The sequence below is a fragment of the Castanea sativa genome, chromosome 7 (assembly GCF_040712315.1).
Source record: "Castanea sativa cultivar Marrone di Chiusa Pesio chromosome 7, ASM4071231v1".
Taxonomy (NCBI): Eukaryota; Viridiplantae; Streptophyta; class Magnoliopsida; order Fagales; family Fagaceae; genus Castanea; species Castanea sativa.
The window spans coordinates 24,009,762-24,017,934 of NC_134019.1; the positions used below are offsets into that span (position 1 = coordinate 24,009,762).

Consider the following 8,173-nt stretch of genomic DNA (forward strand, 5'->3'; position numbering starts at 1 on the left):
AATGTTTGAACTACAAACCTTTTTACAAATTGCTAATAATGTAAGTGGTAAATCCAAATGCGAACCAATAAGAATTTGTTACTTTAACCGTCTGTAAAAATGTTATAAAAAAATTTGTGACTATAACAATACTCTTAAAAGAATCAATGATATTTTTAAGGGAGCAAAAGTGTAATTTTCTAAAACAAAATAGCTAAAATTAGTACCTAATATATATAATAATAATAATTTTTTTTAAAAAAAGGGGGGGCCATTGCCCCCCCAAGTCCAAACATGGCTCCGTCCATGAATATAGATAGCAGCTGTTGAAAGAATTAACCAGTAAATTCCTGAAACACTAAAAACAAACCATAAACGCATACGTGGAAAATATAGTACCATAAACTAAATACAAATCTAAGCTTAAATTCACAAAACATATAAAGAGATAGTAATATCATAATGAATAACTTCATCATCAATAATTATCATAATCAATAATCACATCAATGTTTGTGAAACAAGAACAGAACACTAAACAAATATAAACAATATAAACAAAGACATATGACAATAAAAGGAAATAAATACATCAAACTCCCACTAAATACAAAAACTCTACTCCCCCCAAGTACAAAAAGTTCTAAAACCTACTCTCCCTTTTTATTACGAATCGCCAAAGGCAACATCATTCATCAGAGGGTGGAGGAGGTGGAAAAGCACTCCTATACTCTGCAAAATCTGCTCTCAATGAAGCAACCACAGTCAACTACTCATCGAGAAGCTGTCCATGAGCTACCTGAGTAGTCATGAAGGACTTCATCATGGCACGTAGTGATAGAGGAGGGACAACCGTAGGATCTACATCACCAACACCACCAGAACGGTCCAAAGCTGCAGTCGGATCCACAAAAGTCTCCTCAGCAGCAAGCGTAGCACTAGAGGCAGGAGCTGCAGTAGAAGCTTCTCGTCATGATCTCTTTAAAGTCCAGTGCTTAGTTCAGCACTCTTCATCTATGCCTATTGCTGCTAAGAAAGGTGGCTCTTATAGAGGTAGTGATGTGAACTAACTCTGTGGGTGGAAACTCAGACAACCCTAGAAACCTCAAAATCCTATAAATGTACATAGGAAAGAACAATTTTTGACCTTTACTCTTACTCATAGAAATATCTACAATGATTTGAATAAATAGAGAGGGAAAAAACATAGAACCATCAGTAACAAGAGCATAAAGAAAAGCACATCTATCTTTGGGAACAATGTGAACATGAGAAATAGGGTAGATGTTATGACAAGAAATCTTCAAATACAAAGAATTAAGCTCAGTAAATTCACAAGAATTGCTTCTTGGTTCAGTACCCAAAGAAACAGACCTACCACAAAGAAGTGACATAATGTCATCAATAGAAGGGAAATCAGTGTAAGGATATGTGGGTTTACGTACTAAAGGCACTCCTAAAGCTTCAGAAATGGTTTGTTTAGTAATGGTAAACTCTTGACCTTGAATCCAAGAAGTCAAGTAATGATCACCTGTAAACTCAGAATAGACAGTGAGATTTGAATAAAACTCTCTAGTCAAAGTTGTAATAGGAGGATCAGACACCTCACACAAGGAAACCAAGTTCCTAGACACAAAGTTCCAACAGATGGACGGATCTAACCCACTTAAGACAATCTCCCTTTCACCCCAAATAGATCTATATTTAGTCAAGGTCTCATAAGTCTTGTCACATTTAGTAGACAAGAACCTGACTCTATCTGCTAAGGCTGAACCAAAAGAGGATGACCCAGGGTTCCTATTTGCTCTAGTCTTAAATTTCCTACCAACCTTAGGAGCCATGACAAAAGACAAAAATAAAAACAACACAACAAAAACAAAAGGGAAACTACATTAAAAAGGGTTAGAGACAAGATAACATGAAATTTTTGAAAAACTATATGATGCATGATATTAGAATGCATATGATGCATGTTCTAATGCTTTAAGACAATCCAATTTCATTGCAATCTTCAAAATTGACCCAAAAAATTAAGAATTTTAGAAAATCCCCAATTTAATTTTGAAAAACCTAATTTTCAAAAATCCTTATATTGATCAATTGAACAACACAAGTATAAAACATGTTATAATTACTCAATCTATCAATAACACAAGCCAATTTTACTCAATTTTGCCCAATTCAACAAAATCCCCAAATCTCTCAAGAACATAAGAACCCTAATTTCAAAAAAATTTATAAACCATGAAAATTTTGAAATTAAAGTATGGGAATCATGTTTAAATGATGCATGAACAAAAACCCATGTATCAATTTTGACCAAAAATCACAAACATCAAAAACCCCAATTTTTCAATGATGCAATCCTAAAAAAAATGCATGAAATCATGTAATTTGGGCAAAAGTGTCTTACCTTAAGCTTTTGAAGAAAACCTTTGAATCTTTGACCAAGAAAAAGTTTTTGGTAAGAAGGATCAAGAGAGGAATTGGAGAGAAAGACAAAGGAATTGTTTAAAAAGCTGATTTGATTCCTTTTTGTTTTAAAAAATAAAATTCGATCGGTCGAGAGGAGTCAGGAAGGAATTAAAAATCACATAAAAATAGGCTCGACTGATCGAAGGGAATTGGGAAGGAATCAAGCAAGCCCGAGACTTTAAGCTTAAAAACTAAATTTTCCTTTTGCCATTTCGATTTGTTGAAAAATAGATTCGATCGATCGAATCTTGAAGAAACGTAAAATTTTGAAATTGGAAAGATTTTTTGTAGAAACATTTGAAAACCTGTTTTTATGATATGAAATGCATGTTCATGGTTTCAAATGATTTACAAAACTAAACTTTTCTATGAAAAATTCAACCATTAGCAAATTTTATCAATCTTTTCTTTCCTCACTCCCCCAAAATGCATTAAATACATCAAGAAGGTAAATTTTGGAAGGCCACAAAACTTAACATGCAATCACATGTACAAGTTTAACAAAGATTTTTTTGTGGTGTGCAACTAGTCAGTGTATGAGATACTCACAATGTGATATGTAGACAAAAAATAAGCACAATTTCTACATTATTCATCACATAAGTTTGAAAATGACTGTCACCTAAAGAGGTACATCATATAACTCTCACAACTCCTAGAAAACATGCTTGCAACTATGCAATTTTTTTTAATTAATTTTGCTTTTTCCTTTTCTTTTGAAGCATATTTTTCTTTGTTTGTCATTTTTCTTCTTTTATTATTGTACAGTAACATCTTAAGTATCTTGCTATGCAAATGCTACACCTTACCAAGCACGGCTTTTATGATTTGCACACAAGTGTTCATGATTGACGAGCAACAATGGTGAGATGGTTATTTATGCCTTTCTCCTAGGATTTTTTTAGCCCTTTCAGTTAAAAGAATGTGACTTCAAAATCAAGAGCATGTGTTTAAAAACCATAAACAACTCACAAAATATATGTACGGCATAGCACAAACTAACAAAGTGCAGAAAAATAAAGCTCATCAAAGCTAAACAAGGTACACAATCATGAAATATAAACTTCATAAGCCAACCTCAATTACACATCTTTTTTTGTTTTCTGATTTTTTATATATTTAAAAAAAAACTGAAAAACATCAAAAACAAACCTAGAATGAAATGTATGAATGTAATGCAAATGCAAAACTTAAAGAAAAATAGTTTTCGTCACAGGAGATTGAAAGAATTAACACAAGGACCATATCAGACAGACTCATTGAGGCTAAGTCTTTTGCATCTAGACTCTTTTAGGCTGCGTTTGGTTGGGTATAAAATATTTTTCGGATATAAAATAATTTCAGCTGAAAATATTTTCGGGAAAAGAAAATATTTTTAGGTGCTTGGTAGCTTTTTAAAAAATACTTTGGAAAATATTTTCAGGTGTTTGGTTGTGATCTTAAAAATATTATAGAAAATACATTTTCTACTTGTTGCTCACATTTTCTCAGCTTCCAAACAAATATCATTTCTCAATACAGAACAACAAAACCCAAAAAAAAAAAAAAATCATCAAATCCGGTCAAAGAAAAATGAAGACAGAGAGAGAGAGAGAGAGAGAAAGAGAGAGGCGACTGGGTTCGACGTTGAGGCGAGATTGCGCAGCGGAGGCGAAGGCGAGCACGATCAGACCGGCTTCATCAAAGATGGGTTTGAGCGTTGAGCGACGCGAATCAGATCGGCGATGGCGAAGGCGCGATCTCGCCGGCGTGGGTTGGGGCGCAATCTCACTCTCTCTACTCTCTTCGTGCTCTCTCTCTCTCTCTCTCTCTCTCTCTCTTTGTGCTCTGTCTCTTTGTTTTCTGGAAAAGTTTATTTGAAGGTAAAATAGAAACGGAAGTTATTTTATGGGTGGGAAGGGCTTTTTTACAGTGAAAGGTAAGTGATTTTTCGGTTGACCAAATTTTCAGTTGCTACCAAACACACACAAATGTGGAAAATAATTTCTGAAACTGATTTACCGTTAAAGCAAACGCAGCTTTAGATGCAAACTTGGAGTTGAGATTTCTATTTGAACTGGCCCTAATTTCAGCTCTAGTATTGGCATGAAGGTTAAGAACCTTTACCAGTTCATGGATAAGAGCCATGGAATCTTGTGCTTTTGACATAGACACTTTTTGTTTGGATATTTGCTTGCAGCTTAAAGCAATTTGGCCTAGTATGCCTAGCTCCACCACAAAAAAGACAAAACCACTGAGGTTTATGGTGTTTCTTACTTCCAGATTGATTGGGATTCTTAGGTTTAGACTCACTTAGATATATCCAAGTTCTTCTAGAAGGTAGAACTTAACCTTAATTTCAGAGAGAGTTGGATGAACAATAGAAGATGATGTAGCAGGTACAAACTTAGAAGGATTAACAATAAAAGAAGATCCACTCTTGACAAACCCTAGACTTGTTTTATCAGAAACAGACTTTTGAACATTTAACATATCATCTAGTTTTAAAAGTAGAAGTCTTGTTTTAACATATCATCTATTTGTTCTCTAGCAATATATAATTCTAATTCTAAACTTTTAACATTTTCAAGCAAAGTCATGTTCTCAAGCTTAACAGAATTTAAGAGTTCATTGGCATCAAACAACTCTAACAACAAATTCTTCAATTCTTGTTCAAGAGTGCTTATCTTTTTCAAACCTAATTCAACACTCATAGCATCTTTGGCTACAATCTTACATAGTTTGTTATAAGCCTCTTGCAAGTCAAAATTCTCAGAGAGTTCCCCATCAGAAGGGTTCTCATCAACAGTCTCAATTTCACATACTATAGCAGTAGCAGTGAAAGTCATAAAGTTCCATTCTTGATCACCTTCTGACTCATGATCAGAAATTTCATCATTACTTAGAGTAACTGTCACGACCTAAACCTGTACTTCAGGATTTAGAGCAAGACCGCCATGTTAATATCAAGTTTACCTCAATACTAACATGAACCAACCTAAACTGAAGGTGCTTATCAAGAATTGTTTCCTGAATACCTGCTTATTTTCTTGCATAAAAGCCATAATATACAAAAATGATGAAAACCTTGAAAATTTATTTCATTTGAACTTTGCAAAATTACCACTTGGCTGAAATTTCAGGTATTCATGCAAATATTACATAGCTAAACGTTTAGCAAAAAATCTTATTTACAAACCTAACCCCAAAGACATACATCTGGGGTTCAAAACAAATTAAGGTTCCGAATTACATCTGTGCTCAAAGGATCAAGTACATCTTGATTTCTCCTATACAACAAAAGAGTTAAAACTACTATACAACAAAAAAAGGCTATACAATCTAACAAAAGAGAATCACAGAATCTTGCCACCTCTAATACTTTCGTTGCTTCCAGAAAGAACCTGTGCACTGAAATATAATAGGGTGAGCTGCAAAGCCCAGTAAGGTTTTTAAGCTCCATGGGCCTTTGATTAGAATGCATGTAAATTAAATATTTTATGGATATGCCAGCTTTGATAAAATAGCCTTCATACTATTCACATTGCTCTTAAATTAACTTATAAACTTTCAAATGAAAATACTTCATTTTCCTTTCATATAATAATGAAAGGACTTAAACATATTTCAACGTACTTTTCTTATCATCATACTTTTCTTATAACTTCTAAATAGCTTAATAGCTCATTTTTAATACATATTAGTCAGCTCAATTGTAAGTCTGTCACAACTTTGGGAGGCTTTCGGCACTTAGTGTCAGGCATCCAACATTCTCCACAATGTTAAGTTATTCCAGAATCATATCATATTACATACTTTCAACCATGAGGGTAGGTTGACATTCTCCACAAGTTGGCAGTTACCAACAAGGGCGGGTACAACAGAGCCAATCCCAATTTTAATGGCCAAACAGAATCTCCATGGAAGTACCAGTACTATAACCCCTACTGGCTGAGTTCAGATCATGACAATGGAATAACTAAAAACTATATTTTTCAGATACTATACTTTTACATAACTATTTCATAACAGTAGCATATCCAATTCTTTCTTTAAATATTATGTTCATGATATGAGTAATAACATCAATATGCTGAAGTTATCATATATATATATATAGGATTCAATAAGACATGAACATAAATATTTACTTAAATCATGCTTATATGTAATATCTCTAATTAACAGGTTTTAATGCATTATAATTTTATAAATAGTCCTTATACTTATCAAATGCACATGTCACAAATCACTTACCTTGAAATAGAACACGCGAGAGATTTGTACTAGAGGAGCTCAAGTGTCTGTGTTCTCGTTCTCGTTACTTAAATGAAAGACCAAAACTTATTACTAACAACACTTCCTAAAAATATAAACTTATACCTTAAACATAACCTAACTCTCAAACTTAAAAAAAATCTTAATTCCTATCACAAAGTTTCCCCAAAAACAAGGTACATTCCTCAAATACATTACATATCAAAACATAGAGGAACCAAGGCATAAAAATTCATCCATGATCTAGACATACCAAAAGATAATCACATTAAATTATAGCTCAAAAAATTCACCCTAACGTCAAAATTAAATCCACAAAGTCAGAGTTATCCTACACTGTTTACTTCTCATTTCAGCAGCAAATATCTCATTTGTAAAATACGAATGGGCTGTCTGAACACATCCAATTGTCATGAAATTATACAGAGCTACTTCCTTGTATGTCTAGTATATACTGTATAAATTTCAAAATCAAAGAATAAAACCATAATTTATTAAAAATCGTACAAGGCAACATGCTCAAATTTGTCCTGACAGAAATTCATGCAACTTAGAAATTATACCATTATTTTTGTAATAATCCAAATGCTGTTAGACCACTTTCATAACAACCATATGTGTCTTAGGATTCATAAAAACTACTCCTAGTATCCTAATTCACAGCAAATGATTTAATACAGAATTTACTTGTGGTAAACGTCAAATCTGTCACAATGACAGCTTCAGTGTATGTTGTTACAAAATTCATCAGCTAAATGCAAATGGTCTTCATTTCATTTGGGTATTTTTATACCAATACTATAAATATTAAAATAACTTATTAAGCATCCAATAGGCCATAACACCATCAATCTTTCAGCTTACTAAAACAGAAACACAATTTCAGCTTCTAAAATCGGATTAGAGAAAAAGAAGGAAAACAATTAAACTATCAAAATACTCTAAAATCAAATAAAGTTTTAATTACTTACCCACAAATTTGAAACTGAAGCTTTAGTTTTAGGCTATTAATTCCTTCTTAGAGAGAGGTATATGTTGTTTGGTGAGAGAGGGAGAGAGAGGTCTAGCCGTGTGAGAACAAAGAGAGAAGAAAAGGAATTGAGAAAGAAGACAAGGGCTGGACTTTTTGATGCAAAGAAGATAAGATAAGGGAATTGACTTTTGTGGGGCACGTGTAATGCTAGGGAAAGAAAAGATCACAACCCACTTTTCTCAACTTTTGGCATTTATACTTTTCACCCCCTTATAAGCTTATATTTCAAGAAAGGCCCAAAGACAAGATAACTTTTCATATATACCCTTAACTTTATAAAACTTCTTTCCATAACATTAAAAGAGCATATATCTTCTATAATATCAAAATATTAAAGATTTTATGCACTTAAAGTAATTAAGATGATAACAAACATATAAACTCATAAATTTAATTATGCAATTAGGTTGGAGGTGTTACAATAACAGC

The 8,173-nt window shown here is 33.0% G+C and overlaps 1 long non-coding RNA gene across 1 annotated transcript; it reads right to left on the reverse strand.

Moving 5' to 3' along the window:
• Positions 1-5,530: 5,530 nt before the first annotated feature.
• LOC142642832 (uncharacterized) lies at positions 5,531-7,799 on the reverse strand. The gene is made up of 3 exons (XR_012845745.1): positions 7,683-7,799; positions 6,691-6,757; positions 5,531-5,844 (listed from the first exon to the last, which is right to left on the reverse strand). It is a non-coding gene; the product is annotated as an uncharacterized LOC142642832 (long non-coding RNA).
• Between the last annotated feature and the right edge of the window lie 374 nt (positions 7,800-8,173).